Source organism: Canis lupus, chromosome 5 (assembly GCF_011100685.1).
Source record: "Canis lupus familiaris isolate Mischka breed German Shepherd chromosome 5, alternate assembly UU_Cfam_GSD_1.0, whole genome shotgun sequence".
Classification (NCBI taxonomy): Eukaryota; Metazoa; Chordata; class Mammalia; order Carnivora; family Canidae; genus Canis; species Canis lupus.
In genome coordinates, this window is record NC_049226.1 from 27,605,865 (window position 1) to 27,617,126 (window position 11,262).

The window sequence follows — 11,262 nt, forward strand, 5'->3', positions numbered from 1 at the left end:
TATCTCAAGAGGTATCTTTACCCTCATGTTTATTGCAGCATTGTTCACAAAAGCTAAGACAGGCTAACAACCTACATGTCCCTGACAGACAAATGTATAAGGAAAATGTATAAATGTATGTAAAGACAAATACGATATATATATATATGTATATATATATATATAAAATATTTGCAATGGAGTATTACTCTGCCATTAAAAAGAGAGAACGAGCACCATTTACAACAACATGATGAACCATGAGGGCATTGGGCCAAATGAAATTAGAGAAAGACAAAACCTGTATGATCTCTTTTGTATGTAGAATGGGTACCAGGAACTGTGGGGAGATGTTGGACAAAGGGTACTGATTGTAAAATGAGTAAGTTCTGGGAATCTTTTTTTGTTTTGTTTTGTTTGTTTTTGTTTTTGGTTTTTTTTTTTTTTTTGTTTTTTTTTTGTTGTTGTTGTTTTTTTAAGTTCTGGGAATCTAATGCATGGCATGGACTACAGATAACAAGACTGTATTGATATTGGACATTTGTTAAGAAAGTAGATCTTAAATGTTCTCACTACACACACACACAAGTGACTATGTGAGGTGATGGATGTGGTAACTAACCTTGTTTTGATAATAATTTCACAATGTATACACATACTAAATCACCATGCTTTATGTCTTAAATTTACACAATGTAATATGTCAATTATATATCAATAAAGCTGGAAAATATTATACCTCAATCAAGCTGGGGGTGGGGACTCTATTTTACCCTTTACGTTACTACCAGAATTATTTTCCTGAAGTGTAAAACTTATGTTTTTTCTTACTTTAAGTCCTGTAAGGATAAGCTATGCATAGCAGACAAACTCCATATTTTTAGGCTTTCCATGATCTATCCCTGGGTCTGGAAGGCAATAAATGCACAATTGCACTTTCTTTTGGCAACCACCTTCTCGGCTATAGCTGTGGGCACATGACCCAACCTGGGCTGTCATAAAACTTGTGCCCATCCATATTGATTGGCAAAGAAATTGGCATATGACCCAAAGTGGGTTTATCAGATTTATCTCCTAAATATTTCCTTTTAAGAAATATATTTCATTTCTTTCTTTGTTTATTTGAGAGAGAGAGAGAGAGAGAATGAGGAGGAGAGGGAGAGGGAAAATCAGACTCCATGCTGAATGTAGAGCCCAATGTGGGGCTCAATCCCAGGACCTGGACATCATGACCTGAGCTGAAATCATGAGTTTGATGCTCAATTGGCTGAGCCACCAAGGTCCCCACTCACCTAAATATTTCTAACTCCAGCTAGGAAAAGAACATCTTTTATCTCTGATTATAGAGTTAAAGAACTTGAGTAGAAAATGGAGGTCTATCTATATTCCAGTACCCCATCCTCCACATCCCTCAAAAAGGAGAAACTGCATAGAGGAGAGTAGTGGCTGCCAGCTTGATAGCTCGGATCCCTGATTACAGCCGTCCCCGATGCTAGCTTCCATCCACATTACCATACTCTGTTCTTCCACCTGGTGATGTGACCTAATTAATTTCTTGTTTTAACTTAGACTAATATACGGGAGTACCATCACTTACGATTCAAGAATTCTGACTAATGCAACAGCCATTTCTCAGCCAGGGTTTAGTCCCTCTGTCACCTTTTTGAAAACCTGCTTCATGTCCATAAATGCAACTTTATCCCTGGACTCCTCTTTTAACCGTCTCCTGAGGCCAGAGTCATCAACTTAGCATACTCTTTTTCCTTCCTTAATTTCATTCTTGTGTGTATTTCTGAATCCCACCAGGTAAGCTGTTAAGAGCTTTAGAATCCAACAATGGGAACCTCTGAGAGCCCTGAGAGGCCATGATGGCACCAGAAAGAAGTAAAACTTGTTGGAAAAAGCCAACTCCTGGTAGGATAGACTTTCCTAAAGCAAGGTAAGCAAATGGTTGTCAAATGAGAGACTATCAGAAAGGAAGAAGAGCTGAGGCTATGAAAAAGGACTCATAAAAGCCTCAGTCAAAGCACTTAGAGTAAATAATCATTAGCACTTTGTGACATTCATGAAGTACTTCCATCAGAAGGCCTGAATGTCTGCTCCAAGTCTACGGACAAATAAATTAGCCGTGTTGAATTTCAGTTTCCTTTTCTATTATTGGGTATTAATAACTCATCTGGTTATATCATAGCTGTGAATATGAAATAATTAATGAATAGATAAACTCTGAAAATTAGACAGAACTTAGTAAATAAAAATCCTACAGAGGTACCCGGGTGGTTCAGTAAGTTGAGTGTCCAACTTTTGGTTTCAGCTCTGGTTGTGGTCTCAGGGTGCTGAGATGTAGCCTCACATAGAGCCCTGCCTGGAACTCCCAAGCTCAGTGAGGAGTCTGTTTGAGTCTCTTCTTCTGCCCCTCCCCCAATTGCATGCACAGGGGCTTGTGCTCCCTCTCTCCCTATCTCTCTTACACATAATTTTTTTATTTTTTTTATTTTTTACACATAATTTTTTAAAACAGAATCCTATAAACATAGCACCTTAATCCAAAGGAATAGGTCTAGATAATAGAACATGAAATGCTGAGACAGGCTAGTGGGACCAGGGACTCTTTTACCCACTCACCCCACCCCTGCCTGGTCACACTACGTAAGAGCCATATTTTCTATTTATTTACCTATCAGCACTACCGAAAGTTAAAACAGTACTACTTTCCAAGTAATTTAACTTTTTGAGGATAGCAGGAAAAAATAACATTCTTGGTTTTCAAGGTCTGGATTCAGTAAGTAATATAAATACAACAATTGGTGAAGAAATAGAAATTTCTCTGATAGTGCTAAGACTTAAATAAGGAAAAAGCCTATTTTGGATCCTTTTTAAGAGTTTCTTTTTCTTCTTCTTCTTTCTTTCTTTCTTTCTTTCTTTCTTTCTTTCTTTTTTTTTTTTTTTTTTGCTGATAATGCAAGGATTCAAGATAATTAGATTTATAAAACAACATAGCAAGAGCTCCCAATTTCAGCATTGTGACAGGCCCATTGATAAACCTGCTCAGGCAGAAACCAAGTTGCAGAGAATGACAGTTTATTATTCTAGTTCTCTAGAAGTAAAGGAAATATCCTTAGAAAGTTGAATCCATCCATCCTCTTTTAAACAGAGGTCATTAGTCTTTTTCCTTTATTAAAATGAGCACAATTTGAACATTCATAAATTGATTCTCTCTATTCACCAGGAGTCTGAAACAGCTTCCACTCATTTTAACAGACATTTTCTGAGTCAGAATCTCCTGTCAACACTTTCAGAATGTTGCTCTGACCTTATGACTGTAAAAAAAGAAGAAAAAGAAAGAGAAAGAAAGAAAAAAAGGAAGAAAGAAAGAAAGCAGTTTCAACCTGATAAAAGCTTAAAATGTAGTGTCTCCTTATGAGCTTAAGAGAATGGCAGTGACAATTATTTTTTGCCACTCGTTTCTAAGAATTGCAGATTTCATAGAAATTTGTAAATATAAAGCCACATATTCAACAGTCCCATCTCTTGCTATTTATACCTATTCCTGCAGTCATTGAACATCGATTTTGTACAAGGCATTGACCTAGAAGTAGTCATAAGAAGACACCATTGCACTACATTCAAAGACCATCAAATTCAGGAAGGAGAAAGGCACTACTTTCTTGTCCTGACCTTGACTTTAATTAGTTTGCCAACCTTGAGTAAGTCACCTTTCCTGTCATCCATTCACTTAGCACTTTTTTTTTTTACTGTGGGCTGCCCATGTCCTCCCATGAGGAAGGACAGCCTTCACAGAGCTGATGTCACAGTAGGTCAGACACACAGTAAGGAAGTGAAGCCAGGGATAAATACTGTGCAAGATTGTGCAAAGTATAATTTAAAAAACCTGATGTGAATGAATATTCAACACTCTGGCCCCTGATTTATTCTGCTAGTCCTAGAAGGCTTATCTGAGAAAGTGAAATTCCAGCTGGTACCCCACAGAAGAGAGAGCATCGTTTTCAAAGAGCCAAACGGGGACTGTTCCAAGTTTGAGGACCGCAAGGTCAGTGTGCTGGAGGTGCAGATGGAAGGGATAAGGGCAGTGGGTAGAGCGCAGAGCTGCATACAGCCTGCCTCCTGCAAAGTCATGCAAGTTGTGCAGACATTTTAAGAATTCTTTATTCTAAATGAAATGAAAGATCTCTGAAGGCTGTTAAGCAACTGAATGACATGGTCAGATTTGTATTTTCAAAGGTTACTGGGGCTGACGTGGATCTAGCAGACTGGCAGGAAAAGATGCAGCAGTTAGAAGCAATGGCCTGGAAACAGATACTGAAAGATATGGCTCCAAACACCACAGAACCACACAAAACAGAGGAGGCAGTTTGTCCCATAGTGCGATGCCAGCCTTATAAGAATGACCTGACCAGAGCACACACAAACAGAAGGATGTGTAGTGAACCCCTACAATGGTTGCTCCTTTTTTTTTTTTTTTTTTTTTTTTTTTACAATGGTTGCTCTTGACCACCTGCAGGGGAACTGTAAGCTGTAAGAAGGAGGAAGTGTCAGCAGGATAAAGAGCAGGATGTGATGACAGAGGGGCCTCCTCTGGACCAGTGATGACAGCAGGCAAATCCTGTAGGAGAAGCAGTAGGAGAAGCAGGAAATCCTGTCCCTGAGTCCCTGTGTGCATGCACCCAGGGAGTAGCATTTGAGAAGAATCTTAGTGAAATAAGCAGGGTTTCAATAGAAAGGGATGAAAAGAGTTATTTCAGGCACAGCAGGAACAAAGCAAATATTTGCAAAATGTGTGAGCAGAGGGGTTCTGTTTAGTTTGGCTGGAATATAATTATAATAATAACAAAGCAAAGGGAGGAGAAAGAATGTAAAAATAGGTTGGGTCTTGACACTGAAAACTCTGCATGCCCTGAGGAGATGGACTTCTTCATGGTCACTTCTGTAGCATTGCTCTTCAGCAAGAGAGAGATGGGAAATCCAGGGCATGGATGTATGTGTAGAACAGATGCAACCGGGAGACGACAGTTGAGGAACTTGGAGCAGAGAGACCAGGTACAAGGTTCCCACAGCAGGTCCAGGAAAATGTCACTAGACAGAAATGCACACAGAGGTCCAGGATAAGAGATTATGCAAACTCAAACATGCATTTCTGGGAGGAAAGGGAAAAGTCAGAAGTGGGAGTGTGGGCACATCTTCACTGGCCTCGCTAGGAGGAGCATGGGAAGTGCTGTGGTGAGGAAGAGGAGGTCAAAGGACTCAGTAAATCACAGATGATCAAGGGAATTGAGATCTCTTTGTCAGGAAAGAAATTTAAAACAGGTAGTTAGAAATTCAGTTTTAAACACCTTCACTGTAGGAATCTGGCAGACTATGCAGGTGGATGTAGGAAGAAGGAAAAAGGAATGCAAGAGAGGAGGGAAGGAACCAGAGATGGACCAGACGACTCTGAGATGTAGGCATAGTATAACAAGCTTGGGCTTGAGCTATGCTGATATTATGCATTTCACATTATGGCTATTTTAAATTTTAATCAGGTTATCCATGTACTAAATATTATTTTAGCATCTATTAAGTACAGGATGATACTAGGAGCTGAGGATACAATTAAACAAAGTCCCTATTCTTGTCACTTTTATAGTGGGAGGGTTCCACATTCAAGATTAATTGAGCAACTACTAAAGTGTAGAGGATCAGAGATGGGCAGTTCGAGTTTGAAGTATGTCTTTTGATTTAGCTCGAGATGGAAGAACAAAAGTATGCCTCGAAAACATTGGTCTTTTAGGGGTGTGAAGTGGTGTGTTTGTTGAACAAAATACAGTTTCTAACACATTAGGATTAATTCAAGAAAATATATTCTCTAAAGAGAAGTCTTTGTTTCACTCTGTCTACAAAGAAATGGATTTAGTAAACAGTAAAAACAGGGATTCTCTGTCAATAAGACTTAAAAAAAATTTTTTTATTGGAGTTCAATTTGCCAACATATAGCATAACACCCAGTGCTCATCCCACCAAGTGCCCCCCTCAGTGCCCATCACCCAGTCACCCGAAACCCCACTCACCTCCCCTTCCACTACCCCTTGTTCATTTCCCAGAGTTAGGTGTCTCTCATGTTTTGTCACCCTCACTGATATTTTCACTTATTTTTTCTGCTTTCTCTTTATTCCCTTTCACTAATTTTTATATTCCGCAAATGAATGAGACCATATAATGTTTGTCCTTCTCCGACTGACTTACTTCACTCAGCATAATACCCTCCAGTTCCATCCACGTTGAAGCAAATGGTGGGTATTTGTCATTTCTAATGGCTGAGTAATATTCCATTGTATACATAAACCACATCTTCTTTATCCATTCATCTTTTGATGGACACTGAGGCTCCTTCCACAGTTTGGTTATTGTGGACATTGCTGCTATAAACAATAAGGCTTTTCAACAATATTATAAAGGTGGCGAAGGTCTATTTGCAAAGGGCTTTCACTTTCCCCAACACCAATGAATATAAATAACAAGTAAAATGTTTTCAGTCAGATTCACAGTGTTTGGTACTAATATACTCTAAAGGGTTTAAATTTTAGCTGAGTTTAACACTAACAACCAACATTTTAAAAGTTAATTATTATTCCCTAAATTAAGTGCTTTATTTTGCAGAGCATGCATTGTGTCTCCTAAGGAAATAGGCATTTTATTTTCTGGTTAATTATCTACTTCCTCCTGTCGGATCAGTGTTAGTAATTTGTCAAAAAAAGGATCAAGGACACCCTGCCTTGGTATCCATGCAAATAGGATTCAATTATTCTCAATGAGTTTGCAAAACTTGCGAAAGTCATTTATTTGAAAAACATGAGAATTAACGCAGGGGAATTTGGGTTTGATGTCAAAGACATTTTAAAATTACTTTCATTTAAACTTGTATTATTAACACCCAGAAAATGCCTAGTGCAGCTGATTTTAACTACTATAAACGATAGCTTCCATCATAAAAACACAACTGGTCAACTCCATTATCTTAGTTCTAGCATAATTTTGTCTAAAACTTAACATTTCTTTAGATTAAGATATGACTGTATTGGACATCCAAAATGACTCAAACTATATATGCCAGCAGAGTATACCTAAATGATCTCATTGGGCCCTTTAATTCCCTCCAAGTCATGTTACATATGTGGACACAAATAGAGGCTCATTCTCCACATGTGTGGGGACATTTCTTGCATTCACTTATAAGTTTAGCTGCATCTGTCCCAGAGCTCACACAACGATTTATCTTAAGCTGTCAAATATTTTTTTAAATTATTCATTTGATAATGCCTAATTGATCATCCATTAAATGCAAGGTCTTATGCAAGGCGCCAAGTATTAGAACATGTCAGCAGTCCAGGGGTTGGATCAGCTCATAATATAGTAAAATATATTTCATTTTGATTGACAATTATACGTCCTGAGAGTGAAGTGAGATCATTTATGATAGGCAAGCCCCCATGCTAAGGGTTTTATTTCCTTTTATAGATAGGACAAACAACACATTTGCTGCACACTTTCTGTCTTCCCATCTTCTCGTTAACCCCCTTGCATCAGGCTACCTGCCTTGCCACTCCACTAAAAATGCTGTTGTCTGTACAACAATAACCTCCACTTTACCAAATGCACTGTCGAGTTGTCAAGTGTCATATTCCTGTACAAGCAGCAGCACAGGACACGGCTGCTCACACCCTCTTTTATGAAACACTTTCATCATGTAGATTCTAGGCCTTCACAGCCTCCTGACTTTTCTTCAATCCTCTGGCTGAATCTTCCTTATTTTTCTAACTAAATTTAAGATGAATCATATCTCATTCTCAGGCCTCCTATTTGCTCATTTTCTATATGTACTGTCTTGATTTTACTTACTCTTAAAGTTTTACACACTACGCACACACATGTGTATGTGCTGAGGACTCTCAAATTCAGAAATCCACCCCTGAATGCCACCGTTGTATTTAACATCTCTACTTTCACATCTAGTAGAAGCCTCAAACTTCTGTCTGTAGTCAGCGTCTGCCATCTATCCCATTAATCCCCTCGTGAAGCACTCCAACTGTCTCCCCACTCTCAGGAAATGATGACCTCTTTGCTCAGATGAGTACCCTGGAAACATCCTTGACCCCAAAAGTTCTCTTGAACACCACATCAAATATATGAGGAATATCTGCCTTTAAAATTTTATCTATGAGTGCCTGGGTGGCCCAGTCAGTTGAGCATCTGACTCTCGATTTTGGCTCAGGTCATGATCTCAGGATTGTGAGACGGAGCCCTACATCGGGTTCTATGCTCAACAGGGAGCCTGCTTGGGATTCTCCCTCTCCCTCTGCCCTCCTCCCTGCCCCCAGCAGTCTCATTCTTACCTTCTCTCTCTCTCTCTAAAACAAATAAATAAATCTTTGAAAAAAATAAAAATACATCTAAGATCCAAACTATTCTTACCTCCTCTATGTCTACACACCAACTCTGAAATGGCATCATCATCCTCCAGGACTTTCAAGATTTGCCTCACTCTACTTCCATACCCATCCCCTACCTGCTATGTTCTACTTTCAAGTCAGTCATAAAAGTTAAGTTCCTTTAAAATTTAGTCAAATGTTGTTGCTGATTTACTTAAAGGCCTCAGATGGCTCCAGAGTCCATTCCGTTAAAGCCAATGCACAAACACGAGTTTGGCCTCTCCTGCTCCCTGGTGGCTCCAGGCTTCTCCAACCTGACTTGTCCTGTGGCCAGGCTCTCTCCCTCTTGCCTGGAATGGTTTCCCCAGAGAGCAGCATGCTCCAACCTTTGCTCCTTCACATCTCTGCTCCACATCAGGCTGAACCATGGTCAAAGATCAAGGAAGCTTGACACTACTTAAAGCCAAAGGACAGGTTTCAATCTATAGACTCTGGCCCCAGGGAAGGCATCCTGTGTGAGCTGAACTCAATTTCCATTTGTACAGAGGTGACTGGGGATTTTAAAGGGAGGCTGAGGGAAAAGGAGGTGAGCAGGCTTCAGAGGAGTCAGGAAAGTGAAATATTACAAGGAGCATGAAGAACAGGTGGGCCCATGTGAAACCCAACTGGGTCTGCTAACTGGCTCCTACCCTCCCACCAAGGCTGGTTGGAACAGGCAGTAAACTGAGTAGTCTTGAGCGTTCCTACATAGGCCCTTCAAGATGGAGATGGGGCCTTGAGGTTGTTGGAAGCCATGTGAGTATTTCCTTCATGCCTTTAGGGGCTAAGGTTGAATGAAGCCTGGTCAGGGAGGGGGCTCAGTGGAGCCTGGTGACCTTTGTGTGAGTCAAGGTGAGAATCTTGCCACTGAATGCTGCCCTTTGCAGGGATGATTCTTGCCCACTCCCGAGGCTGTGAATGCTCCACACCATGCAACCATACCTGAAAACTCTCTCAAGGATGCAGGACTCACCAGACTCACTTCATTCTTGCCCAGCCACCAGGTCAAGGCCCTGGATTGTCAGGTGTCCTGTCTGGAAACCGTTGCTGTGTGTTTGTGTGTTTGTGTATGGTTGAGGAGAGGGTGAATACAGCTCCCATTAGTTCATCTTGTCAATAAGTTGATCTATTTATTCCCTGTTCTTAAATTTCTCCCAACCAACATGATTATGGCCTCTTTAGCCTCCTCTTCATTCAGTATCTGCACGGTTTGTGTTTCCATCCTTAGGTTTCTCACTTCTTAACATCTATATATTTAAAATTCAGTTTCTTAGAGACGGTATATAGTAATTTCATAGTTTTTTCCTCCAATCTGACAATCCTTACTTCTTAACTGAAATGTTTTAAACCTTGTTGATATGTTTGAAAGTATATTCACCATTTTTTCTAGTCATTTTCTACTTCCGCTTGGTGTTCTTTGTACTATTTTTTTTAATTTTATTTATTTATTCATGACAGACACAGAGAGAGAGAGAGAGAGAGAGGCAGAGACAGGCAGAGGGAGAAGCAGGCTTCCTGCCAGGAGCCTGACGTGGGACTTGATCCCGTGTTTCCAGGATCACACTCCGGGCTGAAGGTGGTGCTAAACCGCTGGGCCACTGGGGCTGCCCTGTACTATTTTTTTTTTTTTTCTGCTTCACTTTTAATTAATTGATTTTTACTTCATGGCTCCATTTTATCTCCAATAGTGGCTTATTAGTTATACCACAGTCTTTTTTTTTTTTTTTTTTGGTTGTTGCATTAAGGCTTACAACACACATCTTTGGTTTTGGTTCATTACTATTCAATTTTTTAAAAATGTTACTGCCTTATTAACAATTTAGGAAACATTACCTGTTTCTGTCTTCCCATCTTCATTTGCTGCCACATCATTTATTTTTTTACACATTAAAATACAGATTATTTTGTTACTATTTACACTTTAAACACTTTAAACCCTCAACCAACAATTAAATGTAATTTAGAGTAGTTAGGAATAGAGAAGATGTCATACATATATTTAAACATTTTTGGAAAACTTTATTCTTTGTATGGATCTAAATATCTGTCTGGTATCATATTCCTTCTGCCTGAAGACCATCTTTAACATGTCCTTTATGCAAGTCTGCTGATAATTGTATCCATTTGCTTCAAAAATTATTTATTTTACCCCTATTTCTAAATAATAGACTTTAGTTTTAGAACACTTTCATATTTATAGAAAAATTGCAAAAATATTACAAAGAGTTCTCATATATTCTAGTTTCTCCTTATTAATGTCTTATATTAGTGTAGTATATCTGTTATAATTAATGAACCAATGTTGATAAAATATTATTAGAGAAAGTCCATAGTTTGCTCATTTTTCCTTAGCTTTTAACCTGATGTTCTTTTCTGTTCTCAAGATTCATTCCAGGACACCACACTGCATTTTGTTATGTTTCCATAGGTTCTTCTTGGCTGTGACTTTTTTTTTTTTTTTCCAGATTTTTCTTGTTTTTGGTGACCTTGAAAGTTTTTAGAAGCACTAGTTGTATTTTTGTTTTGTTTTGTCTTGTTTTGTCTTTCTTTTTCTTGTTGTTGTTTTTAGAGTTGGAGAAGGAGCAGAGGGAGAAGGAGAGAGAGAATCTCAAGCAGACCCACACTGAGTCCAGAGCTCTGTGTGGAGATCAATCTCATGACCCTGAGATCATGACCTGAGCTGAAATCCAGAGTTGGACCCTCAACTGACTAAACACCTCCCTGCTCTTTTTTTCTTTTCTATAGGAAATGAAACACTTTTATTTCAGTATACACACATCACATAAACATATATATGTTATGAAGTAAGTACTCTGAACCT

General features: G+C 39.0%; 1 protein-coding gene across 28 annotated transcripts in view; it reads right to left on the reverse strand.

Moving 5' to 3' along the window:
- LOC119871826 overlaps positions 1 to 8,553 on the reverse strand; it is a 247,631-nt gene extending 239,078 nt beyond the window's left edge. For 27 of the 28 annotated variants that reach the window (XR_005359361.1, XR_005359362.1, XR_005359379.1 and 24 more), the window contains exon 1: positions 8,446 to 8,553. The gene's annotated coding sequence lies outside the window, so the exon portion shown is untranslated. The remainder of the gene's footprint in view (positions 1 to 8,445) is intronic. The other variant, XR_005359383.1, reaches the window with a different exon arrangement.
- Between the last annotated feature and the right edge of the window lie 2,709 nt (positions 8,554 to 11,262).